At 43.0% G+C, this 17,155-nt stretch overlaps 1 pseudogene; it reads right to left on the bottom strand.

The window, feature by feature from the left end:
* Nucleotides 1-8,347: 8,347 nt before the first annotated feature.
* LOC133390986 (putative nuclease HARBI1) lies at nucleotides 8,348-8,963 on the bottom strand (annotated as a pseudogene).
* Between the last annotated feature and the right edge of the window lie 8,192 nt (nucleotides 8,964-17,155).

Raw genomic sequence — 17,155 nt, 5'->3', positions numbered from 1 at the left:
TATAAACGCATTTTGACGCAATTGAACAAAAAAAATAATTTGAATTATCTAGCTAGCTCTCTTTAAAAAAATATATGTGGCAATTTTGTGGTTACGTACCTTGCTCTCGAAGGGTTAAGTGTGTGCAGCTTAGTATGATGTCTTCAGACCGCATGGTTTTGAGCAGCGCGATGGCGGGATATAGAAGTCTTCAGATCGCATAGTTTTGCTCAGCGCGATGGCGGGATATAGGTGTCTTCAGACCGCGTGGTTTTGCTCAGCGCGATGGCGGGATATAGATGTCTTCAGATAGACACTACGATGGCGGCTTGGATTGTCTTCACGTGGCGGCTTACGGTGTCTTTTTGCGGCGTTTTTTTTTGTAACTGCAGCTTTCCTCTCGGTCAGTTTTTTCGGCCTGTCGTCTCACGATGCGTGCGATAGAACGGTCACACGTCGTCTCACGATGCGTGCGATAGAACGGTCACACGTCGTCTCACGATGCGTGTGGTAGAACGGTGCACGAGTCGGCTCACGATGCGTGCGATGGAACGGTGTACGCGTCGGCTCACGATGTGTGCGATGGACGGTACGCTCGTGTAGCGCGTTCTGCAGTTAGGTGGCGTGTGCGCGTGGTTGTATGAGGGTTATTCGTCTCTCTTCGTCCTCGTTTTTGTTGGCTGTTGCGTCGATCCTCTTTTGTTAACACTGTCCAATACTTTGCGGCACTTACACTTTCACTTCACCACGTTGCACTGATTATTGTGTTATACGTAAACGGCTACCGGCACACAGTACTTTATTAACCATCCAAGCGAACAGCTCCTGGCAGGATCGCCATGTTTTGTGGGTTTACAGGGGTTACAAGTACTTTTTATTATCACCACTTAAGATAACAGGATGGGTGTGTGTGTCGAACCGATCGCTTCGGTGTCGAGCAAAAGAGAGAGCCTCGTTACCACATTGCCACTACTTATAAAGCCTAACTGAGTGCCTCTCGCAGGCACTCCCTAGCTTCGGGTTTGCTATAAACTAAAGCATGCGTTACACTGCGCTAACCTTAGCATGCAGATCCCATAACACTGCGGTACCGACATTACGATTTTCCACCACTTGACAGAATGCCACGGTTACACTCAACTTAGAAATACTTGCCATCTGGAGTTCAATATAAATTCAATATTATCAGCCAATCCACAGAAACAGGAAAATATTCTAAAATTTCTAAAGCTTTCAAATCTTTACCATCAAATGTAATAGTGTAATTATTTATCACAAAGTGGCGAAAGAACTCCGCAGGAGCCAAAGCCTCTCTAAACTGTTCAAATAAAGAAACTCTCTACCGTACGTTAGGCGTACTAAGGGTGACGCGTTACCATTACGCTTGCCGTAACATACCGAATACACCCCAAGTCACATTCTGCTGGATTCCTGGTCACACAGGCATTCAGGGAAACGAAATAGCAGACCGACTAGCCAACGCTGGACGTAATAACCTGGCCTGTTACCATAATACTCTTCCACGCCGTGACTTCATTGGCCTTTGCAAAAACATCATCGCCAATAGCTGGAATGCTTATTCGGTTAGCCGCGGTCGCTCTTTCCTGAGAACCATCAAGACCACAACACTACCATGGAAAGATCATCCATCATTCCAATACCAGAGAATCCTATCATGACCACGGATAGGACACACCCGGCTCACCCACACCTTTTTATTGCAAAAATCCAGTCCACAACTATGCACTTTCTGTGGCGTCGAAATCACCGTCCGTTACATCTTAACCGAATGCCATGGGTATATAGAGGAACACATCACCTGCGAATTGGACCACAGCATCGACACCATCCTCTCACCAGACAGCGATTGCCAGCAAAAAAATTGTTCAAATTCCTTCGTATAACTAGCCTTTATAAAGAACTCTAACCAAAACCACATTTGTAACAGACACTTTTTTTTAAATAAAATCAACATATAATAGCTTTAATTAAACCGAGACTACCCTGTATAAGGTAATTTGCAAGCCACACATAATGGCTTGCAAAGAAGAATGTTCGATTTTAAGTATAGAAAACAGGGCGTGGGCATTGTCTCCCCATAAAAAATCTACTTTTCTTGTACTATCTCAAGTACTGCTTAAATTACTATCTAACCGTGTTTATATACTTATCTAGCATCTCTCTCTTTCTTGTTGGCCTGCTCACGATAGAGTACGTCGATGTGACATGGCCAGGTCAACAATTATTCTCCAGGATGCTCGGTCCCTGGCTGCATTCTCCCATCCATGCAGACACCCGATCTCCGTCAGGTCTCGTTACACCTGGTCTAGCCATCGAGTTCGCTGTGCTCCCCTGCGTCTTATGCCGAACTGGGGATCGCTGTCGAACACCTTCTTGGAGGGGCATGAGTCCGGCATCCTCATGACATACCCCAGCCATCGTATCCTGCCAGCCTTTGCCACCGTCAGGATGCTCAGTTTGCACTACAGCGCAGCTTGCTCGTAGTTCATCCTTCTCCTCCACGCTCCATGCTCGAACACACCGCCAAAGAGTGTCAGGAGTGTCCGAAATCGCTCACGGTCTCGCGCCTTCGTCTGCCAGTCTGTTATCCCGGCCTTAATGGCGGACGCCTCCACGCCATCTTGCCACCTCAATTTGGGCCTACCACGCCTCCTCTGTCCTTGCGGGCGGCCTAAAAACACTTTACGAGCTGGGTCGTACGTTTCCATGCGTACAACATGTCCAACCCACCGGAGCCTGGCGAGATTAATACGCTGTACGACAGTGAGGTCGCCGTACATCTCGTATAGCTCGTCATTATATCGGCTCCTCCATTGTCCTTCCACACATACGGGGCCAAGTATCCTTCTGAGCATCTTCCTCTCGAACGCGGCTAAGAGGGTTTCGTCAGATTTGGACAGTGTCCATGTCTCAGAGGCGTATGTGAGTACTGGTACTATACAGGTACTATATAGTCCCAGCTTCGTCCGTCGCGACAGGTTCTTTGAGGTGAACTGCTTTTTCAGGCTGTAGAATGACCAGTTGGCAGCCAGCATCCTTGCACGCAACTCAGCTTCCATACTGTTGTCGTTGCTGACCTTTGATCCCAGATAGGTGAATTGTGGGACGACTTCAAAAGTGCGTTCACCTATCTGCACGTCACGCCTACGTAGATTCGGATTATTTATTGGTAGGCCCGCTGATGTTGCCACCATCAGTTTGGTCTTTGCAATCGTCGTTTATCTGCAATCCGAGGTTCTCTGCCGCCTGCTCGATTCCTTGGTAGGCTTCTGCTACATAGGAGAGCCGCAGACCAATGATGTCTATATCATCAGCGTATGCCAGGATCTGGGTTGACTTATAGAAGATGGTTCCCGTAGTCTCCACCCTCGAGTCGCGGATGGCCCTCTCTAGCGCCAGGTTGAATAAGAGACAAGCAAGCCCGTCTCCCTGGCGCAGACCTTTGGTGGTAGCAAAAGGTCCTGAGAGTTTTCCATCCACCTTCACCTGGCATGTGACGTTGGTCATAGTCATTCTAACTAGGCTTATCAGTTTGACCGAGATTCCAAATGAGATCATAGGGTCGTACAGTTTTACCCTGGCTATGCTATCATATGCGGCTTTAAAGTCTATAAAGAGATGGCTGAATACAGAAACGACACATACCATCTTCTCCATGATCTGCCGCATGGTGAAGATTTGATCAGTGATAGATTTTCCGTTTCGGAATCCTCTATGATAGTTTCCGACTATCTCTTCGACGTGCGGGACAAGGCGATCCTGAAGGATCAGGGAGAATATTTTATAGGCGGTATTCAACACCGTAATACCCCTGTAGTTGTTGCAGTCCAACCTGTCTCCCTTCTTGTATACGGGATAGATGATGCCGAGATTCCAATCACAAGGCATCGATTCGCTATCCCACACCTCAGTAACTATTTGATGAATATCGTTTTCTAGACGTGCACCTCCATTCTTGACCAGTTCAGCTGCAATTCCGTCGGTTCCGGGTGCCTTGTTATTTTTCAGCCGACGAATAGCCTTTCGTGTTTCTTCTATGCTAGGTGGCAGTAGCATGACACTATCTGCTAGTGGCGCTTCTAGCTGTTCGCTAAACTGGTCATTGAGTAATTCATCAAAGTACTGAGCCCACCGCCAAAGGACCTCTGGCTGGTTACTAACCAGATCTCCATCCTTGTTGCGACAGCAGGTTACCTTAGGTACAACGTTGTTTCGGTGACCTGCTATCGCATGGTAAAACTTTCGTGTCGGTCCGTACGCCTCTCTGGTTTGCTCGAGTTCCCGCATGTTTTGCTCTTCTAAAGCATGCTTCTAGGAGCGGTGAACTCGTTTCTCTTCGCGTCTGAGCCGTGAGTATTCCTCTGCGCATGCCCGCGTTCTATGCCGTTGCTGCATTGCTCGGTATGCAGTATTCTTACGTTCGGTCACTTGTCTGCATTCATCGTCGAACCAGCCAGATTTGGTGTTGCCACGACGTGGTAAGAGTATATTTCTTGCACAGTTTATTATTTTTGTTTTTAGAGCGTTCCACCTCTCGCTCGTAGTTTCATATCTGTTTTCTGGCAGTAGAGACTTTTCTAAAGCGGCTTTGAATTCCATTTGGACAGTAATGTCCCTTAGAGAGTTCGTGTTGAGCCGAGGCTGCGTGTTTTCTCCGCCCCCATTGTCGCGGGGGCGGGCGATTCTACAACGTATCACTAAGCCACCCAAGTAGTGATCGGAATCGATATTGGCTCCTCGATATGTTCTGACATTTAACAGACTCGACTGTCGTCGGCGGCTTATTAACACGAGGTCGATCTGGTTGAAGGATTCGCCATCAGGGTGCGCCCATGTGACCTTATGGATTTTCTTGCGCGCAAATTTGGTACTTCCTACAACCAGATTGTTCGCTGCGGCGAACTGGACCAATCTACTACCATTATCGTTACTGTGCTCATGCAGACTGTGACAACCAGTGTATTGGCGGTACATTGGTTCCCTAACGACTTTTGCGTTGAAGTCCCCCAGGATGATTTTGAGGTCATGCCTGGGGCACGCATCTATAGTTCTAGCGAGGCGACCGTAAAAAAGGTCCTTCTCCTCTTCCTCTTTATCTTCGGTAGGGGCGTGAACGTTTATGAGGCTTATATTAAAAAATTTGCCTCGCATGCGCAGGGTGCATAGCCTATCGTTTATAGCCTTGAAATCTATGATTACGGATTTCAGCCGGGGACCTACGGCGAAACCCGTTCCGAGCACGTGGTGGCGGTCGTGGCAGCTGTAGTAAATGTCGTAGCATTGCTTACCACGCCTGTTGTGCACACCGTTCCCTAGCCACCGAATCTCTTGTAGAGCTACGAGGTCCATGCTCAGTGTGGCTAGGGCGTCATCAAGTTGTTTCAAAGATCCGGCTTTGCTAGCAGTGCGTACGTTCCATGAGCCCATTTTGATCGTTGTCCGGGGGCATTGCGTTGGGTCGGTATCGTTAGGTCCGTTTCGTAACTTCCTGTTGCTTTCCGTTGTCGATTGTTCCGTGAGACTGGGTGACTGGCCCTGCGCCCACGTGGCCGTTTTATTTAACGTCGGGTTGACCCCCCCCCCCCCCCCCCGACGTTCAGGCACCTGGTTTCCCGGGATACCCACCCCCCTCCTGGTTCGCCATATGCCACCATCCGCCCAAGGGGTTGGATCTAGCCCGTGTACCCAAGCTAGGATATATGGAGGCACATGATACCACTCTGCACGACGAGGACGTGTCGGAATAGGAGTTGGATGGGAGAGCCTATATTATCCCTCGGAGGGCTTCGGATCCCATCCCATTACAGAGCATTACTTTGGATAGTTTAGCGTATATGATGAGAGCAACACTTACCTTAATATTTTAAAACTGGAAAACAATTTCATTCCGTCACCCACTTTGAAGATTGTTGATGATGCCAACATGTAGGCGTTGATGTATGGCGCATGCACCTGTAACTTTGAAGACGATAAGCATTAGTTGAATTAGTACATTGACGCACATATGAGATCAAGAAACTTACCTCAACAAGTTAGCTAGGATAAATCATTCAACAATGGAAGAAGAAGCAACACTGCGCAAAACGTAAACAAGGAAAGTAGGGGACACAAGAAATCGCATATCACTCCCGCACATCCTTCCACAACGAAAGTTATGGACAGACTGAGGATGCCTAACAACCGGATGAGTGCGATAGCAGAAAAAAATCATGGTAGATCGAGAAAGATGGGTAGACACGGTGTAGCGTAATCCGCTGGTAGATGCATGTGTGTGTGACCAACGAAAGACTTCAGATCCCGCTCCTCGCGTTTTTCATCCATCATTTTTCGTCACACGCACACACCCCTACACGCGCGGCGGTTTGCTGTCCAAAATCTTGAGAGAGAAGACAGGGCATCTCGCTTTGGCACACAGAAAAATCTCTGAACAACTTCGGCTCTGCTACTTGGGCTGACAGTTGTCGCACGGTCACGACAACCCAGAACACCAATGTCGTGCGGCGCTGCTAGCGCTCGCAACAATTATTTTGTGCTATTTTTTATTTGCTTTATTTGTTTAGTTACGATTCAACAATATTCTGAAAGGCATCAGTATTCCAGTCAGACGTTAAATGTTTACTTATAGTTGAACAATCTTCAAAAGCAACTTGACATAATTTATTTGGGCTTGAAAACGGTGTAATACAGAGATCGATGCATAACTCGATTATGGTCCTCCATTTTCATATGTGTTTTTTGATAATTAGCTGAAAAAATGTTTACAAACATTTCCAAGCCTTATTATGAAACGCAAACATATTTCCAAACGTCGGACAAAGTTGCCTTTGGTATTATGATATTCCGTTTGTCTTTCCGCTTGGCTCAGAAAGACGTTTAAAAATCGATGTAGGCTTGTCGTGAAACGGAATGTCCAAAATTTGCATTACCTGAGCCAAACGGAAGCAAAAATAACTCAAGCGACTTTCCGTCATTTGATTGCAACGGAAATTACTAGCACCAGTAGAAAATCGCATAAAATGTAAGTATAGAACGAAACAAATAAATAGGAGTGTGTTCATAACAGACAAAACACCTTTTTAAGCAATATTTAATATTCGATTTTCAGGGAAAATGCTGAACGACGTACTACTAGAGTACAATATGAAAAAATGGTTGATATGATGGAAACTGCTCCAGACATCGCCAGAGCATTGTTTACAGGCGATAAAATCCGATTCTGGACTGACTTGTCGGAAAATCTAAATGCACTAGGGCCGCCAATCAGACCCTCAGCCACATGGAAACGTGTTTGGTTTGATTACAGGTGCGCTGTAAAGAAAAAAAATGCGACTTAACAACAATTCCATTCATGCTGTTGGTGGGCCGTGCCACCTTAAGCCTCTGAATGAGTTGGAAGAAAGAGTTTTAAACCTCACCAACTTAAATTTAACAATAGTGGGCAATACGGGCAAATCACATGGCTACCATCCACTGCCAGCAGAGATAAATAATAACCAGAGCACCGCCAATCATAACAATAACACAACAAGCAACAAGGAGCAAACAAATAACGATGGGGAGAATCAAGAGCCGATTCCCTCACGGATCGGTGAAAGTGCTACTCTTCCAAAAACATTCAGAAGAGGTCGGAAGCGAAAGAATACCGAAGAAGTCCTCAAAACAAGCAAAGAAAAGCTTCAGATGATGGAAAGAAGCATTCAAGTTCAAGAAATGGCTACAAAAGCTCAAGAAGAGTCTAACGAGCAATTGAAAAATGTGTCTATCGTACTAACAGAAATAGCTAAGTCGCTAGCAAATAAAAATTAATTTGATGTAAAGAAATGAATTCATATAGTAGATTTAAGTAGTTGTAGACCATTTAATAAGAACTGAAATAAAGAGCGCTGTGAATTTTTACTAAATTAATTTTCAAATTTATTTTCCATGGATCTAACCGTTTCCCGTGCATAACCGTTTCGCATTTTCACACCCATACATAAGTTCTAATGTTTTAAATAGGAAATAAATTAGAAAAATAACAAGACGGTTAAGCAGGTACCATTGATTCATATCAATTCACTTAAATTAACTGCAATAACATAGATAATTAATACCAATTTGGCATGGCTCATAAATTGGCAAATAGTGCACTCGATGTGTGTATTCTCTTACCGCAGCAAAAGATGGTAGGCTATTTTCATATACTTCTATAAATTTACGGTCTAGGCAAAAATGGTCATTGAACTAGACACATCCCACAAGCTTTCATTCATCTCACAATGAATGCTCAGGTACCATGTGTGTGTGAATGGTGTCAGAAAGTGTATGTAATTTGTAGTGTTAGAATGTTTGTAATTCATTTTAGTGGTTATCTTACCATTAATGCATTTATGCTGTTGAAGCCCTTTCTGTTGTAGTGTTGATCCCTATCATGGGTTGATGAAATTATTTTTATGTGCGTACCATCCACACACATCACTACTCCGGGAATACCACTTCTGGATATTTCCGCGCCTCCTGCTGCTTCTCATTACTCATTTCTACGCTTATCCATTTAGGGCACAAAGTGTCTTCTAATATTTTTAAAGTTTTTGTAAAAACGACTGAAAATGTCGGTTGGGCAGTTACCACGTAGAAGCTCTGTCCTGCGCCATTTTGGTAGCTTCCTACGGCTAAGAACCGCAACGTTGCCGCAAACATTTCCCTATGATTTAAGCCTTTTCCTTTTATTGGAGGAAACTTGGGAGCAATCTCAGCAAGAATGTCCTTAAACATCTCCTTACAAAATCTATCGTAAAACTAGAATGAAAAGAAAATAGTAAGGGTTATCTTATACCATTCCAATAAATTTCTAGTACTTACGCATGGTTCGGAAGTTCCAAGGGATCGGCCATGCTGCGTAGGAATCGTCGCTGCGGGACAAGATTATCCACTCTTTCGCTATCACTGCTATCACTATCACTAACTTAATATGTTGAAATCATGAGTATGCGTCTAAATAATTTATTTTGATCAATCCAAATTTGTGACCAAAACTACGCGAACACCAGTGTTTAGTTTTCAACGGTATGTTTTTTTTCATCAGTATGCTTTGATACGTCAAAATAAAATCGATGAAACTTTCGTCGACTCCAACGAGTAACCGTAATGCGAATTTGCTTTCCGTTTGAATTTTGACTTTCCACTTGTGAATATTTCGTTTGTGTTTCATAATAAGGCTTAATATCGACCAAAATCAGGAGACTAGCCTCTTAGCTTTGGTTCTCTTGAACTGCTTAGATTTCGTCCTAATTTTGAGCACTGATCTTGTTATAATCGATATTTGCCCCCTTTTGTATCGTTTCTTGTCGTCAACTATTTTAAGTACAATAATTGGACAAACGTTGTAAAAATTACCAAAAATGCATCCAGAACACTATAAACCTACTTGATATATACACTCACTTTGAATCAAATGTTCTGGATGAATTGCAGCGATTCCATCCTTAGTTCATAAAAATCCTCACACTATTCCTGAACATGAACATCAACGCATCAACGAACTTTATGAGAGTAATTATAGCAAAAGTGCTTCAAATTTTGACGATCATGAAGCAAGTGTATTAAGAAGTGATCAAGATAAAATTCAAAATCTTAAAGATGTGATAGCCAAATTGACAAAAAAGATTGGATTCTTTAGAAAACTAGCAAAGTTAAATTCATTCTTATAAAACAGAAAATAATAGTACTACAATAGAACAAAAAACTGAAACTTCTAATTACCGTTTTGAAAAAGAGGTTGAGATTATCTGAACAAAGTACAATCAAACGTTATGAAATAGTGCCGTTCATGAAATAAATCAAGTAAGGTGAGCAAAAAAATAGTTAGAAGCTGCTGAAAATTTACGGTATTTAGGAAAAAGGCCTTCGGCGAAAGATGGAGGGTATACAACAGACGACATGCGTTAGGGTTTAGGGGGTTAGATGTAATATGCACTGCATAAATTGTTCGGAACACTGTATATGTTTGTATGATTGTTAGTTAACGAGATTAATTTTCAGCTTGGGACAGATGGGTCAGGATGCGACTTTCTGGGTCAAAGTTAAACTCGCGCTTATCGCTATGGGTATCGGAATGCTACTGATCGGGTCAGAGTTCAGAAAGCGTCTTTTCGATAAGCTGAAAATAATCTAAGCTCTTAAACTCTTAAGCTCTTAACAAGATAAGCTCTTGCGTTCTCGTTTGAGCAGCGCACGGCGACAACGGTAAAGTTCTCTCTCTTTCTCTCTCTCTCTCTCTCTCTCGCTCCTTCTCTCTCTCTCTCTCGCTCTTTCTCTCTCTCTCTCTCTCTTGCTCCTTCTCTCTCTCTCTCTTGCTCCTTCTCTCTCTCTCTCTTTTTTCCTTTTCTCTCTTACTCGCGCGCACACATGTGCTAAACTGAGTTCAGTTTCCTCAACAGCATACATTTCAGCATGCAAGCAAGGAATTCTTGAAGATATTTTGAATTTGATGAAATCTCACGAATCCTTAAACATTCATTCAAAGAGATCGTGAATGCGTAATTATTATGCGTTTTAGAATACGATGTTGGTGCCGATGATGTATTGAGTCCTCATTATTATCTTCAGGTTGTAATGCCCCAAGGTACATTTAACAAACGGAAACAACCTGTTTTTATTGGGTTTGACTAAAAAATGACGAAAGACATTATTTTATCCTTAATTAAATAAATTAAGTGAACGCATGATAAACGTGGTTGCAAATGTTAGACAATTGTCGATTAAAAACATTTCATGCTGGAGAGATTTGGGAGCTCACGATATAACCAACCCATACTTTAATCATCCGGTAACCAATAGAAATGTGCGCGTATTTTCCGATGCACCGCATTTGGTAAAATTACTCCGAAATTGGTTAATTGATTCAGGATTTGATTATAAAGGAAGCATAATAACGGCAGATCCATTACGAAAGCTAATAGAAAAACGCAATGATGCTGAAATAGAACCTTTATTTAAATTAAATGAAAATCATTAAGCCATGTCACCACAAGAACGGCAAAACGTGCGATGAGCGGTCCAATAGATTATGACACTCGATGTCGCATTTTAGGCCTTATTTCTCTGGAAAATTGGCGGAATGCAGAACATGCTCGCCTTATTTCCAAAATTCTTGATGGCAGCAGTACTTTGATGCGTAATACTTTGATCGTGGTTTATCGTCATACTGTGTTCAGATTGAACAACTCCTTCCTTACTTTTATTAGTGCATTTAATCAAGCCTCTTACCCTTCCATCTCGTAAAATTCCTACTCTCCCATCAATTATAGCCACTCTCATCAATTATCAACTACCTCTCAATGCTAGTTATTTTCTATTTAGAATTCTTTACTCACTAATTTACACCTAGTATAAGATTAAGTAATAATAGGTATAGGTATTATTTATCCTCTCTAGGCTGACAGTCAAATAAATTGAAATTGAAATTGAAAATTCTTATTCTCCTTGGGCTTAAGTGAGTTTAATGCACTGGGCCCTCCCAGATAAGAAAAAACCGCATGGAAAAAAGTATGTTTTGTTATAAAAAGCAGTAGCGATTTATTGTTTTTGGCTAGTATTTTGAATTCTTTTTTTTATATGCATAGATTGAAAAAAGACGTTTGGGAAGAAAAAAGAGTCTCAAAGTTTTGAACCCCAGTAACCACAAGGATAATGGAAAACGTAAATGCAATGATAACACATAGCAACCATACGGTATAAAAGCAGCTCGACAGCTCATCACTCACACACTCTTTAGTTGACTTCCAAATACATATCTTAAAACTAGAACCTGTGTGCAATAGTCCGAGTAGTTCAGACATATCACAAAATAATTAGGAAATTAACAGAACTGGTATTGGAGTAGCAAAATTATGGAATTTAACAGATATGGAGGTAAAAATTGTACAAACCACAAACATGAGAAGAAGTGCTGCTAGAATCGTAGAGAGCAACTGGATAGGTATTAGAAAATCCGCCGGAAAAAAATATAGAAGTAACGAAACAAGTAGAATCGCTCATCCTTGAACATCCCGAAGTGCCGCCGTATACATCACAAGTTGCACACCAGCTTATATCTGCTGATTTTTTGATTCGACCGAACAAATGTCCTCGAATATACCTTAGGCTGGAAATAGACGAACCGAGATCGTCGCGGTACAACGAAATTCGCGCTTTGTTTATAACAGTTGTAGAACAGTAGAGTTGTCAAATCTTCCGCGCCTCCAATCGCGCCTGCTATTTCGCAGAGATACCCAACTTCGGTATTGCTGAGATTTTCGCGGTAGCGCGAACCGATTATTTTTACTTTTTCTGGCGGATTTGTGTGAAAACTCGTGTCGAGAAATGAGTTTTGTATTTAATTTTGCACAAACTATGTGAAATAAATAATTTGATTCGCAAATTGATAGAAAAATATTTCTTCTTGGCACATTCAATCGTCACCAGACCTCGGATGGTTCCATACATGAACCGCGATTATCTCGCCTATCTGTCAGATTTTATAACACAATTGACAGCTCAAGTCATACGCGATTTTCGCGGTACCGCGATGATCTCGGTTCGTCTATTTCCAGCCTTAGATGAAAGTATTAGTGTTATGGCCCAGCCTGCCCGCCAACAATGACACTCAAATTTTCTCATTTTCTCATGGTCTCTCTGTCACATTGGTAGCTCGATCTCCCTCTTCTGGGACTTAGCGTTCCGAATGTGCGGTTTTGCAACGTTCATTTCATACCATTCCGATTTCTTTCCCCTCCGGCCCCCTTTTGATCCCCGTTGCGGATCTTGCAAATTTTGACGTGTCAAGTGTGAATGTGATAGTGATATGTAAACAATTGTCAAATCGTGAAGCGTCGTGTAGTGATATTGTGAGCAGTAATTTTTTTTTCTTCACATTTTTAGAATTGTCTTTAACGCTCCATGTAAAATTTTAGCAATTTATATAACAACCATAGCTTTTATCTTGTCATCGAGCCAGGATACCAATATTTCGCCAAAACGCAAGTGTTATTCGGAGTAGTACGAGCGCCAAACGGCAGAATGGAAACAACCTAAACCTTCAACATTGTCCGAAATTAGCAGTATTCTATTTCCATCTACTTCATATGGTAAGTTAATTCAACAAATATAGTGTTTGTTATGTATTTTAGGTTATGCTTAATGCTACGCTACATATTGAAGGAATCCACACACGACCATGTTTTATTTGGCGTTAGAAAAAACAGTTTGTTAGTATACAAGCTTCTAGCGCAAGCATGTCATTGGTGGACTTGTGATTTGAAATATTCGTATTTGGAGCATGGGAAGAATATTTTTGAGGAAACATGGAGCGAAATTGTGTGAGGAAATCAGTCCGCGATGTCGCGTGCTATTTGTTTTAGTGACATCGATTTCCCTTAGTGACAATATTGTGGAAGATAAGCTTTTCGTGAAGGAGCACTACCTGACGCATAGTCATACACTAAGGAGTACCGCTTTCTCGCAAACGAAACAACAACACACTTCTCGACGCACAGTTCAAGACTATTCTAAAAGTATCAGGAATGGCAAGCGCTTAGAGTGGCCTGCGGACGGAGTTGATCTGACCGGTCGCGGATCGGAAGGAATAGCTTATTATCGTCCGCGTATAGAGGAGCATCTCATTTTAACGCGATCTTATGATAGGATCTCATTTTAACGCAATCACAAAATAGGAATGGGACCAAGTCAGCAGCCGCCCGGATAGTCGGAGCACCTAAAGCTCGGTAAGCAGCAAGACTTGCGTACCGATTTTATAGGCTGCTTTGATACACCGCGTCGATCTGGTCATGTGGCAGCGGCTGACAAACTCAAAAAGATTGGCGGTGGTTGAACGTTTCGATAAGTGGCTCGTAAACCTTAGCGCAGGCGCAGCATGCCTCAGTAATTACGAGCACTAAATCAGGCCTATAATTTTACTCGAATGACATTCGATTCCATCGGAAGCACTCGAGTCGAACGGGAGAAAAATTGGTATCGTTTTCGCCAATCGAATCGATGAAGGTTTCGTCGACATTTTAGTTCTAGCATCTGCGTGTTTGACAGTTGGTCGAAGCAAATGGCGGTCGGAGGGAGTGTAAACAAACGGATTTTCAGCACTTTTTTAAAATCATTTTTTTCCATAATTTTGTTGGAAATGAGGTAAATATGAGTAATTAGAGTGTTGATAAACTTATGTTAAACTTAATTACACACGTAGACAGTGGCTTAAATTCGTTGTAAGGTGAAATTAGCGCGTTTCCGACAGCTTGAGCTGTCGGCAGAAAATCTCTCGAATGCACCTTCCTGTTCGAGCAATACGGTACCGATTTTTACTTTGTCGACTCGAATCTGCCGATGAGTTACTCGAAGCGGAACGTCGCTAGCAAAACGATACGAAAATGAACATAATGAACGTGCGAGTGAATCTTCTCGAATGCCGAACGCAATATAATAGGCCTGAATGTGTCCCCCTTTTTGTGCACATCTAGCTACGAGGCATTCCAGCAGACATATCTCCAAACTTAGCGAGTCGCGAAAAATCTAATCCAGTATATGCGCGATCGAGGCAGCGCAGCACTTCAGCGTAGCAGTAGGCGGAATTCCAGCCGCTCCTGGGGCAACGATGGCTTAAGTTGGTCAATTGGATTCGAAAAGATGACTCTTTAATTATTGGCGAAGCGTGAGGAAAAAATTCACAAACTGTGGACGGAGTGTTACCGCTATGTCCATTGTAGCTGATAGAGCTGGGAAATCTGATGACTTTCGCCTAGCACCAGCAAAGAGTTTTGTTGGGTTTTTGGTCGTACACCAACTTTATTACTGCGCACTATAATCACGCACAGATAAACGGAACGGAAGAACCTCACGAGTGTACAGTTTGGCGGACGGAATGATAAGAGGAAGACGATCGCTCGGTGCGATCGTTTATCCCTGCTCTCCTATCGGTGCGATCGTTTATTCCTGCTCTCCTATCGGTGCGATCGTTTATTCCTGCTCTCCTATCGGTGCGATCGTTTATCCCTGCTCTCCTATGGTTCGTGGATGTTCGGTCCCTTCGTCTTACTACTCCCTATCATTTCTGGTGCCATCTAGCGAATGCTAGTACACCGTCGTGATTGCACTGCCGGCGCTGACAGTGCTGAACACAAAAACGTAGCGCTTTACGGGTCCGCGGTACGTGGTAGGATCACCACAGTTTCGGTGCGAAGCTTTGCGGCGTTCATATGCCCGGTAGCAGGATTTATTGCAGAGCAGATATTTTAAATGTTTCTAGAAGCGTGATCTGATATTTGTGATAAGCAGCAGATTAAGTGATGTTTGTATTGTGCCTTTGTGTTTTCCTTTCAACTCAAGGAGGGTCTCGTTTAGGGCGCCTGAACGGTTTGCAAGCATTCAATGTTTGCGACATGAACCGCGCAAAGTAGTGAACGGTGAAGTCAAGGCAGGTGTATCTTAGTTTAACAAACAGTTTGTTTGCTACTGCAAATTTTAATTTTTTCCAAATAGGAAAAGGCAGTACCATGGGAACAAATACAGTGGAGCGCCATTTATCCGGGCTTCTTGGGACTTGACCTCGACCGGATAAGCGAATAACACGGATAATGAGTCAAATGATATATTTGATCACCAATTTCTGATTAGTTCTTTAAAAAATTACTATTTTTTATAAAAATAACCCAGTTTTTATTAACTTCATGTTTCTTCCATGATAATATTTGTAATTTGCCATGAATTATAGTATTTTTTTGTTATTATAATGTGCTCTTATAACCGCTTTTTTAAATATCCTCCTCATAACGCAATGTCACCTTTGTATTGAACTGTCATTTCTCAACAGCACGGATAAACGGAAAGCCGGATAAAAGGAACCCGGATAAACGGCGCTCCACTGTAGTTCAACCTGGACGTTTAAACTTGAACTGACAGCGAGGGAAATGACAGTAGAGAACAATTAGGTGCCAGTTGTCTAAAGGAGGAAACGGTCTGCACGCGCTAAAGGAAAGAGGCAAGTAAAGCTAGCAGCAGGTGACACCGTTTAAAATTTACATTGAAGCTCGGTATTACGGAATTGAATTATGTGTACGTTTATTCGTGAAGGCCACCGCTCCAAGAAGCATGCTTTGGAAGAGCAAAACATGCGGAAACTCGAGCAAACTCGAGGCGTACGGACCGACACGAAAGTTTTACCAAGCGATAGCAGGTCACCGAAACAACGTTGTACCTAAGGTAACCTGCTGTCGCAACAAGGATGGAGATCTGGTTAGTAACCAGCCAGAGGTCCTTTGGCGGTGGGCTCAGTACTTTGATGAATTACTCAACGACCAGTTAAACGAACAGCTAGAAGCGCCACTAGCAGATAGTGTCATGCTACTGCCACCTAGCATAGAAGAAACACGAAAGGCTATCCGTCGGCTGCAAAATAACAAGGTACCCGGAACCGACGGAATTGCAGCTGAACTGGTCAAGAATGGAGGTGCACGTCTAGAAAACGAGATTCATCAAATAGTTACTGAGGTGTGGGATAGCGAATCGATGCCTTGTGATTGGAATCTCGGCATCATCTACCCCGTATACAAGAAGGGAGACAGGTTGGACTGCAACAACTACAGGGGTATTACGGTGTTGAATACCGCCTATAAAATATTCTCCCTGATCCTTCAGGATCGCCTTGTCCCGCACGTCGAAGAGATAGTCGGAAACTATCATAGAGGATTCCGAAACGGAAAATCAACCACTGATCAGATCTTTACCATGCGGCAGATCTTGGAGAAGATGGCTGAATACAGAAACGACACATACCATCTCTTTATAGACTTCAAAGCTGCATGTGATAGCATAGCCAGGGTAAAACTGTACGACGCCATGAGCTCATTTGGAATCCCGGCCAAACTGATAAGGCTAGTTAGAATGACTATGACCAACGTCACATGCTAGGTGAGGGTGGATGGAAAACTCTCAGGACCTTTTGCTTCCACCAAGGTGTAGAATCCTCCTCTTTTAAATAATAAACACGGTATCGTTGATGTTTCCTCGTCACCGTTTATTAACCATCTCCTCGATTCTCACCAACGTTCTCTTTATATATCTTCCAACAGTGACCAATGTTCTCTCCCACAATTCCCTCTCTTTTAGTCAACGTTCTCACACTTCCCCTCAT

This window comes from Anopheles gambiae, chromosome 2, assembly GCF_943734735.2.
Source record: "Anopheles gambiae chromosome 2, idAnoGambNW_F1_1, whole genome shotgun sequence".
Classification (NCBI taxonomy): Eukaryota; Metazoa; Arthropoda; class Insecta; order Diptera; family Culicidae; genus Anopheles; species Anopheles gambiae.
The sequence above is the reverse complement of the archived record's forward strand: the minus strand, read 5'-3'. Positions and strand labels throughout refer to the sequence as shown.